We start from the raw sequence: 15,696 nt of genomic DNA, 5'->3' as shown, positions 1-15,696 counted from the left end.
AGGTCTTTCTTTCAAGAAGTATCTTCTGTTCTTCTAGCCACTCCAGGTTGGTCTGCTTGTCCTTTCAAGTGGGAATTTCCCATCTCTGGAGATCTGGATTGAAATATTCTTTTTTAACCATGAATGTGGCATCATTTCTCTTCAATTTGTCATTTCTGGCATAGTAGACCAATTCAATATGGCCATTTCCGCTTACTAATGCCTAGGATTAGCCATCTTCAAGTGTTTCATTTCACCACTCATCTGTTGGTATGTCATACTGTGGTGTTTGTGTGTTGCTGTGATTCTGGAAGCTATGTCACTGGTGTTTCAAATATCAGCAGAGTCACCCACAGTAGATATGTTTCAGTGGAGAATCCTATGAAGAGAAACTAGGAAGAAGGACCTGGTGATTTATTTCTAAAAAGGGACTGGTGAAAACTTAATGAATAGTAGCAAAACACTGTCTCAGAGGACCAGAAGAAGTGCTCTTCAAGTCAATGACACTGAAAATATGACTAGGAAAGAACTGCCTCTTTAAAGTTGAATTTAATGACGTGGATGGAGCAAAGCTCTCAGGAGCTGCATTTGCTGATATGGTAAAAGTCAAAATGTGGAGAGACAGCTGCAAACAGCCATTAACAATTGAAACCTGAATTGTGTGAAGTATAAGTCAAAGAAAATTGGAAGTTGTCAAAATTAAGTAAATGGCTTTTACCTAAGGGCAATCTCTTCGTGAAATGGACTCCTGCTGCTTCTTTATCCTTTTTGTAGTTTATTACAAAATTATTTCACAGGACAGAACAAATGGAGAAATTATTCCTGATATCCTGGAATGTTTAATGCTGGCTCCTTCACTTTCTCACTTCATGCCTAGAGTAACAGTTCTCATAAGATTTGTGCAGGAACATCAGGGGGCCAATGAGACCTTTCAAGAGGACCCTTAACTCCATGATTTTCATAATAACAAAAAAAGTCACTTGCTTTTTACTCTCTTCCTCTCACAAGTGTACCCGGAAGTTTTCCAAGCACTACATGGCGTGTACTATCACAATCGAACTAAATGTAAAGAAGACACAGGAATCCGGCTGCCTTCTCTGAAGTCATTCATTCAAAAGATTTGTAAAATGTAAAGTAATGCCACTCATCTCAATTTTTTTAATATTAGGAAATAGTCAATCTTTATAAAAATATGCTATTTATTTTCATTTAATTAGACTGAATGTGAATCTAAATAACCACATGTAGGTAGAGGCTAGCGAATTGGACAGCAAGCAAGAGAGTCTCATATCATCAGCATCACTAGTAGGTAACTTAACAATAAGTTCATTGTTGTTCTTTTAAAAATGCACTAAAATCTTTTTAAATTCTTGGTTTTAATTTTTACATAGTACATATTGGTAGCTATAACCACATAAAAATTCCTTAGTGTGCTCAATAATTTTTAAGAGTGTAAAGGTTATCCTCAGACCAAAAAAATTGAGAACTCCAATCCTAGAATGTAGAGTCCCAGTGTGGTGCTGCAGGTTAATGTGCCAGATTTGCACAGCCATTTGAACTGTAGGGTCAGTGGTTCAAGCTCACAAGCGGCTCCTCAGAAACCCTATACAGGGTTGCTATGGGTCAGAATCAACTTGACGGCACGTAACAATGACTTAATTGGCTAGCTGGCTTTGCTGACTTTAGGTTGTCTCTGCTCTTTTTAAATCATTGCTGGGACCAACTTCTAAAATTGGTAGTGGGCTTCTCAGTCAGACAAAAATGCCTTCAATATTCTGGCACTTCTTCTTACTAGCTGTATGACTTTGCATGGGTCATTTTACTTCTCTGAACCTTAGTTGTCTCATGTAAAATCCAGAAACACAGGGGAGAAGAGGAATGAGTGATATTATATTGAGGGGATTGCATTGCTGCAATGAAACAAAGTACGTGATTTGTTGAATGTGAAATGGATGATCTATTCTGTAAACCTTCACTCAGTTCACATGAAAGTTAAATTAATGAAAAAATTAAAACAGGAACAATATCTTCTCAAGATGTTTTTTGACTTCGAAGGAAAACCACTAACTTTGTTGAAAGTTGAATGTCGATTAAAGAAAAAAAAAATTATTCCACGTCAGTTCTATCCTAGCCCAAGAATCTTGTTACTATTTATGTAAACCTCATTAAACCCAGGTTTGGGGCACTTGATCCACAGATTTCACTAATGACTGGTAACAATTTCATTTGATGCTTAATTACTAATTAAGTAGTATTCCCACTTGACTTTTGTGTAATCTTCAGGTTTGAATACTTCCAATTCATTAACATGATCAATTGGTTTTCAAATAACCCGAGTCTCGTCCTTCACTGGTTATTAGTTCTTGTTGTTAAGTATGGTTGAGTCGATTCTGACCCATAACAACCCTATATAGGGTTTCCAAGGAGCAGTTGGTGAGCTTGAACTATCAACTTTGCAGTTCAAATGGCTTTGCAGTCTTACGCATTACCCTCAGTGCCACACCAGTACTCCACTGGTTATTAGAGAGAGTCCAGAAGACAGACTTTTCAATCTGAGTGACCACTAATCTAAGGCAGAGTAATGAAATCAAAGTGTTAAGCCCTGATACCATCTGGAGATAGGACTGCAAACAAACACCCATAATCAGTTCTTCTATTTAGCAAAATGCTGTCAGAGTGAAAAAGGAGAGAGCTCTGGGCTAAAAACATTATGGACCTGTGGTTGGATCCTAGTTTAACAATACCTTTTTACCTCTCTGCACCACCAATGTCTTTATCTACCATAAATAGTTATTAATACAAAAGGCCTTCAAAAAGCTCATGGAAAATGGAATTAAAAGATAATTTTTTTTCTTTTTGAAGGCCCCTGGTACACATCTGTATTTGAGAATTTCAGCAAACCAAACCCTTTCCCAAATAAGAACTAGAGAATGTGGGAAATAGAATTTCTGAGTTTGGTTTCTAGGCAATTGAAATAGAAAATCAAATTTTAACTCCAATGTTTACTGATAAGGGCATTCCACCAGAATCATCTGTAAATATTAAAAAATTTAATTGCACAAATTTTACCCTAGAGCAGGCTGTGATAGTGAAAATGTTCCAGAACTGTCCTATCCAATATGGTAGTCTCATTAACCACATGAGACCATTAATCATTTGAAATGTCACTAATGCGATTGAGGAACAGATTTTTAAATCCTATTTAATTTTAATTAGATTGGATTTAAATTTCAATAACCACATGTGGCCAGTGGCTAGCTAATTGGACAGCACAGCTCTAGAAAAACGGTTCTCAGTGTGAACGTCTGGTACCATCAGCATCAGCTTCACCTGGTAACTTAACCACCAGTTACTATGGAGTCAAAATCGACTCATGTCTTCCCGAGACTTTTCAGTAGCTGATTTTTTAGAAGTGGATTACTGGGCCTGTCTTTTAGCACCTCTGGGTGAGCTTCAAACTTTCAATTAGCAATTGAGCAAATTAATTATTTGCACTGCCAAGGGACTCTAGGGAGTTATTGTTGTTAAGTGTCGTCAAGTCAGTTCCAACTCACAGCGACCCTGTATAGGAGCGGCTGGAGGGTTTGAACTGCTGACATGCGGCAGTTCATACTGATCTTGCAGTTCAGCGTATTGTCCTGGAACGGCATACCAAGATTCTGGGAACTTATTAGAAATGCAAAATTTGGGGTTCCATTCTATGCCAGTTTACCTAGTATAAATTCTTCTACAATGGCTGATTTCAAGCTACTCACATGTTATATTGAATTTCAGATTGGAAAGAGATGCATGTTGAGAGCCAATGCCAGCCAGCTCCAGCACACCATGGAACCCAGAAATCTGTGTCATTACCACTGATGATTTACTGTTCATCTTCTCTGGGAGGTTCTCATGCACACTGTAGTTTGAGAACCACATCTCTAAATCTTTGAAGTCAATGTTTCAGAGGGCAGAAACCGTATGTTTAAGTTTTAACTCTTTGTAAGGGATTTTGATAAGCAGCCCAGTTGGAAAACCTGAACTCAAAACACAAACGACATCACCTTAAGAAGCCAGGGGGTCATCTCAGCTTCCTTTGCATTTGAAGTAGGCTGCATCAGTCTATTAAAGATTTGTTCATTTCTGAGCGTGAACAGGATGGAGCCTCCGCCCCTTTAAAGTGGAGGTCCACATCCAGCATGCCTTCCCTTAAAGTAGCTATTCCAAACTCATCTTGACAAGATGAGTGACATCCAGGCATAACTCTATTAGCAAACCAAGACAGAACCAACACTCAGTAGACAAAATTCTACCTTTTTTTTTTTCTTAAGAAGTGAGAATTATATTATCAAGATATCCTAAAATCTGCTCTAATTCATTTTAAATAAATCACTTTCAAGTTTCAGAAAACCGCAAATACAGTGATTAAAAAAAAATACAGTCTTGGGCAAGCCCTTCGAGGGCATGCCCTTCTTAAATATAAGTCTGTTCTGTGGAAAGAAATGATATAATTATGCACATGAAATGATATCTGGCATTGTTCTAATTCATGTGCAGCCCTAAGGGAGGCAAACACTTATCTGAAATTAGCACAGAATTCTTGCTGTCTTAGAAATCCATGCTATGGAAAAACAGCCTGCTGAAGTTTCTTTGTATTTTAATGAAAGGAAAAAATAATAGAAGGGATTCAGAGCAACTTGTCTACAACCAGAAGGGTGCTTATATGTGCAGTCTCCAAGGTAGAGAGGAGAACAAATCCTTGGGTCTCACACAAAAACGTCTGATTTCATTACAAATCCAAAGTAGAGGGTTTCATTAAAGTAAGTGCAAACGTTATCTGTATATTTCCATTGCAAAAGCCATAGTTATGCCTACCAAGCCCTATATTTTAATCTACTGAGTTTGGCCTAAATCCCCAACTCATTAAAAATGAGAATACAGTGGAAAGACTAATGTATCTTCTTGCCCTTATTATGTCCCTTTGCACAAAATCTATTTACATTTACAATGTACTTAGAGAAAATAGATGGAAACTTTTATCTGTCAACTCATGAGCTCAGGATGGCTGGCAAGGACCACCTTATAAAGAAAGAACTTTGTCCCAGGCTCTACTTGTGGGTGTAACAGAAGGCTATCCATCCAGACACGTTTCTTTGGTATGGATTGGATTGGAGGGCCATTCACAATTTGCTGTATCGCCCCTATTCTATGCCTATACACGTCGGCAAGGACTTGGCTTGGATTCTGAAAGTTGTCTACAAGTCTTGACAAAGAAGATCATTTTTTTTTTCTCTTGGTGCTAACTGGCACAGATGGACATCATTGAGACCATAATTTGACACGTGAGCTTATTGCCTTAATGATTTTATGTTTTTCACAAATACAAAAACAATAGGATACACTTACAATTCAAATACTGATGTTGCTTATAAACTACATTATCAAAAGATTTCCTGGGTAGTAAACAGATGAAACAGAAACTATGGTTCATCCCAAATTATTTTATATAGAACTTGGAAAAATACTTCCACTTGCTTTGACACCGATTGTATTTTTAAAAGAAAAAGATTGTTGTGCACTTTCTATTCTTTAGATACTATGCCAACTCCTTGAGCATGATCTAATTAATTACTCACTAAATTCTCTAAAAACTGGGCATTACTATTCCCATTATGTTGTTGTTAAGTGCCTTTGAGTCAGTTCTGACTCATAGTGACCCCATACAGGTTTCCAAGGAGCAGATGGTGGGTTTGAACTGTCGGCCTTGTGATTATCCTACAGTGCCACACCAGGATTCCATTATAAAGATTAGCAAACTGGGATTTAGAAATAATTTTTTTTTCACCCAAGTTCACATCGCTGGTAAATGGTAGAAGTAAGATAAATACCAAAATATGATTCTAAACTTTTTCAACTTTATCAACTGCTTCCAGCGTGGTGGTGGTGGTAGTTACGTGCTGTGGAGTCGGTTCCAATTCATAGCGACCCTGTACAGGGTTTCTGAGGCTGTAAATCTTTACAGGAGCAGAAAGCCTTATCTTTCTCCTGTGGAACAGCTGGTATTTTTGAACTGCTGACCTTGAGGTTCACAGCCCAATTTGTAACCACTATACTACCAGAGCTCCTTAGTAGATTTCAATTAAATGTCTAAGGACATTTTAGTTACTCTTACTTTAGCATATTGTTGTTGTTGTGTGCCATCAAGTTGATATGGATTCACAGTGATTCTGTATTGGGTTTCTGAGGCTATAAATCTTTACAGGAGAGGAAAGCCTCATCTTTCTGTGGAATGGCTGATGGATTTAAACCGCTGACCTTAAGGATACAGTCCAATACATAACCCACTATGTTACCAGCACCCCTTTTAAACATATTGTTGTTGCTGCTAGGTGACTTCGAGTCGATACCAACTTACAGTGACCCTATGCGCAACAGAATGAAACCACTGCCCAATCCTGGGCCAACCTCACAATTGTTGCCATGCTTGAGCCTATTGATGCTGCCATTTTACCAATCCATCTCACTGGGGTTCTTCCTCTTTTTCTCTGACCCTTCACCTTACCAAACATGATATCCTTCTCCAGCGACTGGTCCCTCTTGACAATATGTCCGAAGTATGAGAGATGAGGTTTGGCCATCCAGCCTCCAAGGAACACTCCGGCTGCACTTCTTCCAACACAGATCTGTTGGTTCTTTTGGCAGCCCATGGCACTTTCAGTATTCTCCTCCAACACCATAACTCAAACACATCAATTCTTCTATGGTCTTCTTTATTCACTGTCCAGCTTTCACATGCATATGAGGTTATTGAAAATACCATGGCTTGGGTCAGGCACACCTTAGTCCTCAAGCTGACATCTTTGCTCTTCAATGCTTTAAAAAGGTCTTGTGCAGCATATTTGCCTAATGCAATACATTGCTTGATTTCTTGACTGCTGCTTCCATGAGTGTTGATAGTTAATCCAAGAAAATGAAGTCCTTGACAACTTCAATCTTTTCTCCATTGATAAGAATGTGTTTATTGGTCCAGCGGTGAGGATTTTTGTTTTCTTTACATTGAGATAGTAAGCTTATTGTAAATAAGAAAAAAAAAAGTGCTGCATTATAGACTGTTGATTGAAATACCATTTTATTTATCTCAGGAATGTAGAATGCCTCAGAATAACCACTGTGACATTTATAAAGATGTGCCTCTCAAATCAGCTTTCAAGACCTTACTAATAGCCTCCAGTGGCAGCATCCTGGGGATCTGTGATAGCATTTGATCTAGTGGAGATACTTGGCATTTCTTTCCAATGTGTAGTCCTTCTCTGGGAAATCTCTGTCCCAGAGCGCTTCACAGGGCTAATGGAGGTTTTCTCAGCGTTTCAGAGCAATCTGATAGCTTCCTGATTGTCTCCTTCCTTCCTGTTTCCCTCTCACAGGGGTCAGACCTGCATTATAGTCTCTGCATACTCCTTCTCTCACTCCTATTTGTTTTTCATCAGACACTGCCCTCAAAACTCTTACATTTCTAACTCTGTCTTGCTATCTGTTTCCCAAGTGATCCAGCAAACAAACCACTAAAAAGCATTTTCAGTACCATCAGCCAAAACAAAACCACGAACCGACTATGGAACAGACCATCGATTGCTCATATGCAATTTCAGGCTGAAGCTCAAGAAAATTAAAACAAGTCCACAAGAGGCAAAATATGACTTTGAACATCTACCTTCTAGATTTAGAGATCATCTCAAGAACAGAATTGACGCGTTAGACGCTAAAGATCGAAGACCAGAAGAACTGTGAGATGGCATCAAAAACATCATACATAAAAAAGCAAAAGGTCATTAAAAAGACAGGAAAGAAAGAAATGACCAAAATAGATATCAGAAGTGACTTTGAAACTTGCTCTCTAGCATAGATGCTAAAGTGAATGGAAGAAATGAGGAAATCAAAGAGCTGAGTAGATCATTTCAAAGAGCAAGTTTGATTAGGCAAAGTCAAGTATTATAATGAAACGGCCAAAGACCTGGAGTCAGAAAACCAAAAGTGAAGAACATGCTCAGCATTTCCCAAGCTGAAACAACTAAAGAAAAAACCGCAAACCTTAACTCGTAATCCTGAAGAATTATTCAAATATTGAGCGATGCAGAAAGCATCAAAAGAAGATGGAAGGTATATACATTTAGTACTCACTGTACTAAAATGAAACGGTTGATGTTAAACCATTTCAAGAAGTAGCGTATGATCAATAACTGTAAGCACTGAAGGAAGAAGTACAAGTTGCACTGAAGCTGTTGGTGAAAACAAGACTTCAGGAATTGGTGGAATTCACAACAAAAGATTTTTGTTTTGTTTTTTTAAATGTATGCTTTTCATAACAAAAAGCATTAGTGTTGTTTATAGAATATTTCCCTTATATTTGGCCATTCATTCACCAAGTACTTCCCAAGCATCATCTCGGAATGAGGCACTGTGTAGCAGGTGAGAATAAAATGATGAACAAGACAGACTTGTTCATCAACCTACTGATATACAGTCTAGCTCAGTGCTTTTCAAACTTCAATGTACATTCAAATCACTGGGATTTTACTGAAATTCTGAACTTGTCACAAGTTCAAAGACCATACTCAAAGTAACAACAGTTATGTAGCCTTCCAAAATATGGAGCAGAATCCTAAGCTACTTGTGGATGTAATATAATGCAATTAACATGCATCTAATATAATATAATGCAACTAATCAATCAGTTGAGGTCATACCAGTGTACGATGGGTCCTAAGCCTTATTACTTTTTAATGATAAAAGGAGCAGCACAGAGATAGAAGCAGGCAAGCACTTATTAGGCAAAATGTGCCATTCTTTTCTACTAGCCAAGGAAGGAAGGAATGCCGGGACTGATTACAAGGAAGGAACTTGAACACACAAAAAGAGAGACTCTGAAGTGTACCTTTAGCCTCCAGAACTGGGAGAAAAGAAATTTCTGTTCTTGAAAGTCACCTGCTAGGTAACTAAGATGCAGCTGCTATGCTGGGACACCCACCTATACTGTGCATGCTTCTCAGAAGTCCTGACAAATTTGAGTCAATGAATATTGTCAACACAACTAGAAACAATACACTTTTACCATGATGTCTGCTGGACATAATTTTAAGGTGTGAGAGTAATGACGGCAAGAGTATAATTTAGTGAGACTAAAAAGTTAGAGGTAACGTCTTCAAAGACATCAAGATGGCTCCAAAGGATGAGGGACTGTGGCCTTGTGAACACGTTAGCATAGTTGGGGCACTGAACAACTCTTCTCCTCTACGACACACAGCTATGGGGTCAAGTGAAACATTTTTGAAAAATTTCTCCAAACCTACTTTTTCTTAACTAGTCAAGTATACCACTAAAACTTCTCATCAAAGGCTCCATGAACACAGAAAAGTTGATCTTGTTAAAAATGTATAAAACCACAAATAAACAGAGGCCAACTAAGTGGCTATAAACCAAATGGTCTGAAGAAATTTCTATGCAAATATTATTTTATCTTAAAATAGGGTTGTGGGGAATTATAGGTAGAGGGAAGGAAGGGGTTAATTCAATTATATGCTTTTTTAATCCAGGAAAACAGGCCCCATACAGTTCAGCTGAGAGGGGTTGGGTTTGTCCATTTATCCCAAATATAAAAGAGAACAATGAACCTAAGATACAAAAAGGAAAAAGTCATTTTGATCTCTGCAACTCAAAATGATCAGGTGAAAAATGCAGTGACACACAGCAGGCACCTTAAACTCATCTAAAAATATACACTTAGCTGGCTAATCTTTAATAGTAAGAAGAAACCCCCATTAATAATGTAAAAGAGCCATGGCCAGAAAAAGAAACCCAGAAAAGTCAAGGGGTTAGCAGGAAAGAACTATCAAGGTTAGCTGTGAAGCTGGGTACATTTACACTTACAGTGCATCTGTATTTATATATTCTCACATGTGTGGACACTTATGCAAAGAACAATAAAATGGGTTTAGGAAGAACTTACCCTGCAATTTCAAAGGTATATCTAACTGGTGGGCTACAAACATTGACAAATCCACAGACACACTTTCTTGAAGCCAGATGCAAAGAAATTAATCAGTTTTACAGTAAGTTATGTTCATTATACTTCTTACACAAAGACATAGTGCTATGGAACATGGCCATCCTATGGATCTTCTTGTAGGTTTCTTAACCTTTGAGGTGTTCTTTTTTGTTGTTTTGTTTTGTTTTACTTTTTTTGAGTAAAAGCAAAAGGGAAGACAGTGTGAAACGCTGTTAGTTATGAACGACAAAAGATTTTAGATAGTGCTGCCACAGATCTTTACTGGAAAATTCTAGTTTTTGTTTCATTTTGTTTCTAGAGACATGCTATTTCATGTCCAGGATAATCTCCTTACCTTAAAGTGAGCTGATTAGCAACCTTAATTCCATCTGCAACCTGAATGCATGTAACCTAACACATACACAGGTTTTGAAGATTAGGATGTGGATTTCTTTGTGGGTTTGTTATTCTGCCTATCACAAAAGCCTCTTCAGTTGGTAGAATTGAGGAGTTAAATTAAGATTGGTTATTAATACTACCCTGTTGACTAACAGTTGCAGCTGGTCACTGAATACAATTTCACGTTAAAATCAAATTAAAAAGTTTTAAAACCTATGTAAGAATTACCTTAATCCTGGTAACAAAATCAGACAAGCCACAAGAAAACTACAAACTACTAACCTTTTGAGTGTTGTTGTTAGGTGCCTTTGAGTTGGTTCTGACACTTACTGACCTCTTGCACAACAGAACGAAACACTGTCTGGTCCTGCACCATTCTCACAATTGTCAGAATGACTGAGCTCAGTGCTGTTGCAACTGTGCCAATACACTTTGTTAGGGATCTTCCTCTTTTTCACTGACCTGTCATTTTACCAAGCATAATGTCCTTCTCCAGACACTGGTCCCTCCTGATAATATGACTGAAGTGTGAGAGACAAAGTCTTGCCATCCTGGCTTCTATGAAGCATTCTGGCTGTACTTCTTTCAAAACAGCTTTGCTTGTTCTTTTGGAAGTCTGTGGTATTTTCAATATTTTCTCCAACGCCATAACTCAAATTCATCAATACTTCTATGGTCTTCCTTATTTGTTGTCCAACTTCCACATGCATATGAGGTTATTGAAAATACCATGGTTTGGGTCAGGTGCACTTTAGCCCTCAAACTGGTATCTTTGCTCTTCAACACTATAAAGCTCTTCTTGTTCAGCAGATTTGCCTAATGTAATACATCTTTTGATTTCTTGACTGCTGTTTCCATGAATGTTGATGATAGATCCAAGAAAAAGGAAGTCTTTGCCAACATCAATCTTTTCTCCATTTACCATATTATTATTCATTGGTCTAGTTGTGAAGATTTTTGTTTTGTTTACATTGAGGTGCAATCCAGAATGAAGGCTCTGGTCTTTGATCTTCATCAGCAGGTATTTCAAGTCTCCTTCCCTTTCAGCATGCAAGGTTGTATCATTTTCCTTTCATAGGCTATTGATGAGTCTACCTCCAATTCTGATGCCAGGCTCTTCTTTATATAATCCAGCTTGCTCAGGATACAGATTGAATAACTGTGATAAAGGAACACAACCCTGGCAGACACCTTTCCTGATTTTAAAACATTCAGTATCCCCTTGTTCTGTTTGACCAACTGCCTCTTGGTCCATGTACAGGTCCTCATGAACACAATCAAGTGTGCAGGAATACCTATTCTTTGCAATGTTATCCATAGCTTGTCACCATCCACACAGTCAAAAGCCTTGGCATAGTCAATAATCCCAACGAAACATCTTTGGAATCCTTGTGTGATGTTGTAGGATAAGCACTGGACTGATAACCCCAAAGTTTGAGGTTCAAACCCACCAGCTGCTCCTTGGAACCCTTATAGAGGGTTGCTGTGAGTCAGAACCAATTAGAGGGCACTTAACAAGCATCTTTGAATACAGATGTAAAAATCCTTAACAAAATATTAACAAACCAAATCCAAATGTATACTAAAGGGATTATAAATAATGACTAAGTGGGATTTATCCCAGAAATGCAAGAGTGGTTCAACATAAGAAAATAAATCAAAGTAATATACCACATTAATAAAACAAAGGGCAAGAACCACATAATAATCTCAATTGACACAGAAAAGGCATTTGGCAAAATTTAAAACTCTTTCATGATAAAAACAGTCAACAAACTAGTAACCGTAGGGAAATTCCTCAACATGATAAGGGGCACTTTTTAAAAACCCACAACTAACATCATCCTTAAAGTCCTGGTGTGGTGCTATAGGATAAGCACTGAACTGCTAACCATAGACTTGGTGGTTCAAACCCACCAGCCACTCCTTGGGAACCCTACAGAGGGTCACTATGAGTCAGAACCTAACAACAACAACATCATACTTTGAGTCCTGTGGTGGCATTATAGGGTAAACAAGGTGGTAGGTCAAACCTACCAGTCATTGCTCTGAAACCCTACACAGGGTCACTATAAGTCAGCACCTACTCAACAGCACTTAGCAACAACAACTTTACCATTCTTATGAAAGAAATACAAAAGATCAAGAATAAGACAAGGATGCCCACTTTCACAGCTACTATTCAACAATGTATTAGAAGTTCTAACCAAAGCAATTAGGGAAGAAAAAGAAATAAAAAGAATTCAAACTGGAAAGGGAGAAGTAAAGCTATCTCTATTTTCAAACAAGGTGATTTGACTATATATACACAAAGAAACTACAAGAGAGCTATTTGTTGTTGTTGTTAAGTGCCTTCGAGTCGGTTCCGACCCATAGCGACCCTGTACAGGGTTTCCGAGGGTGTAAATCCTTACGGGAATAGAAAGCCTCATCTTTCTCCCGCGGAGCAGCAAATGAATCCAGCAAAGTCATAGGACACAGAGCAATACATAAAAATCAGATGTGTTTCAATACACCAGCAACAAACTATGTGAAAAGGAAATTAAGAAAACAATTTCATTTACAAGAACATCTAAAAGAATAAAATATTGGTAAGTGCCATCAAGTCAAGCAGCTGGTAAGCATGAACCACCAACTTTGCAGTTCAAAGCAACCTTGCATTCCAGTGCATTAACCCACAGTGCCATATCAGGACTCCAAAAAGACTGAAATAGCTAGGAGTAAATTTAACCATGGCAGTAAAAGATTTATACATTGAAAACTAAAAAATAGACTTGAAAAATATGAAAGATGGCCTACATAAATGGAAAGACATCCATGTTCAAAGACTGGAAGACTTAATATTGTTAAGATATCAACATTACCCAAAGTGATATATAAATTCAGAACAATTCCTATTAAAATCTAAAAGAAATTTTTGCATAAATGAGAAGGTTAATCCTTAAATCCAAACAGAATTGTCAGGGGGTCCACATAGCCAAAGTATCTTGAAAAAAAAAGGCCAAAGTTGGAAGACTCACTAGAAAACAGTGTACGGCTGGAGTAAAGACAGACATAACACTAATGGAATGGAGAGTCCTAAAATAAAACCATACATCTATAACCAACTGATTTCTGACAAGGTTGTCAAATTCATTCAATGGGGGGAAGATTAGTCTCTTTAATAAATGGTCCAGAAAGCTGAATCACCTTATGCAGAAGACTACAACTGGGCCCATACCTTACAAAATATATGAAAATTAACTCAAACTGCTTAAATCATCAAAATATAAGAAAAACGACAATAAAAACATAAGAAAAAATAGATGCAAAAACCTCTGGACCTGGTGTTGACAATGTATTCTTAGATATAACACCAAAAGCACAAGTAACAAAAGTAACACAAGTAACAGAAGAAAAAATATATAAATTGGATTTCATAACAATGAAAACCTTTGGGGTGTCAGAAGGTTTCACCAACAAAAGAGACATGGTAGAAACTGTGAGAAAATAGGAAAAAACGTATCTGATAAGGGTATAATAGCAAGAATAAATAAAGAACTCATATAATTACTCTGTCACTTTGTTGTACTGGGGTGGCTTGTATGTTGTGATTCTAGAAGTTATGCTACTGGTATTTTAAATACCAGCAGAGTATAACCATGGTGGACAGGTTTCAGCTGAGCTTTCAGACAAAGACAGACTAGGGAGAAGAAGAGATGGACTACTTCTGAATCTTTAGTCACTGAAAACCTTATGAATAGCAATGGAAGAGTGTCAGATAGCCCCAGAATACTTAATACTGACACATGAGAATGATAGTGAAAATACCACAGACTGCTAGAAGTACAAGCAAGTGTATGTTGGAAGAAGTACAAACAGAATGCTCCTTAGAAGCCAGAATGGTGAGATGACCTCTCTCATACTGTGGACACATTCTAAGAAGGAATCATTCCCTGAAGACAAATATTACACTTGGTAAAGTGGCAGGTCAGCAAAAAAGAGGAAGACCACCGACAAGATGGATTTTCACATTGTCAGCAGCAGTGCGTTCAAGCTTAACAATGGTGAGGACAGCGCAGAGCCAGGCAGTGTTTCCTTCTGTTGTAAGATCGCTATGATTTGGAATTTACTTGATGGCACCAAACAACCACAACCACCAACAATTCAATAACAAAATGACAAATGAACCGAATTTAAAAACGGGCAATAACTTTTATAGATATTTCTCTAAAAAACAAACAAACATAAAAGATCAATAAGGAAATGAAAAGATGATCATTGTCATTTGACATGTGTTGCTGTGCCATTGAGGCAGTTCTCAGTGACAGAAATAACAGAACAAAAACATTGCTCAGTCCTGCAACATCTTCGCAATCATTACTATGTTTCAACCAACTGTTGCAGCCATTGTGTTAATCTATCTCATTGAAAGTTTTCTTCTTTTTCCCTGACCTTCTACTTTACCAAGCATGATGTCTTTCTCAGGGGTCTGGTCCCTCCTGAGTACATGTCCAAAGTATGAGAGATAAAGTCTCTCCATCCTTGCTTCTAAGAAGTGTTTGTTTGGACTTCTTCCAACACAGGTTTGTTCATCCTACTGACAGTGCATGATATATTCAATATTCATCATTGGAAATACCATACTTCTTCACTGTTCCTTATTCATTGTGCAACTTTTGAACTCATAATGAGGTAGTTGAAAATACTATGACTTAGATTAGGTGCACCTGAGCCCTCAAAGTGACATTTTTATTTGTTGGTTGTTTGCTCTATTTTTAACTTTTTACTGTTAGGTTTAAAAAATCAGATGATCAGTTTTACATTCAACAGTCATACACTTTGTTCATCCAACGATTGCAATCCCCTACATGCAACAACAGTTACCCCACTTCCTCCCTGTATCTCCTCACTTTCCTTCCCATTTCTTCTCAAATTTGTCCTGGGATAAATGTTGCTGTTGTGATCTTGAGTGATTAACTATTCCTTGGTGAGCAAACTTTACTGGTGTCACTGTCCACCTATATACCTATCTACTGTTTGGCTGAAAACTGAGTGAGTTCCATTCAGAACTGAAGGGTGGTAGAGGGCCATAGTCCCAGGTCCCAGGTTCCTCCAGTCTTACTCTGACCAGTAAGCCTGTTATATATATATATAGCTCTGGTAGCGTAGTGGTTACGAATCGGACTGCAAACCTTAAGGTCAGCAGTTTGAAACTATCAGCTGCTCCGCGGGAGAAAGATGAGGCTTTCTACTCCCGTAAAGATTTACACCCTCGGAAACCCTGTACAGGGTCGCTATGGGTCGGAACCAACTCG

At 37.9% G+C, this 15,696-nt stretch overlaps 1 protein-coding gene across 1 annotated transcript in view; it reads right to left on the bottom strand.

Annotated features, from left to right (window-relative positions):
• The window catches only part of NEK11 (NIMA-related kinase 11), a 436,844-nt gene that overhangs the window by 203,952 nt on the left and 217,196 nt on the right, over positions 1-15,696 (bottom strand). The window lies entirely within an intron of this gene.

Source organism: Chrysochloris asiatica, unplaced genomic scaffold, assembly GCF_000296735.1.
Source record: "Chrysochloris asiatica unplaced genomic scaffold, ChrAsi1.0 scaffold00028, whole genome shotgun sequence".
In the NCBI taxonomy this organism is placed as follows: domain Eukaryota; kingdom Metazoa; phylum Chordata; class Mammalia; order Afrosoricida; family Chrysochloridae; genus Chrysochloris; species Chrysochloris asiatica.
Note: the sequence above shows the minus strand (reverse complement) of the source record. Positions and strands in the feature narration are given on the sequence as shown.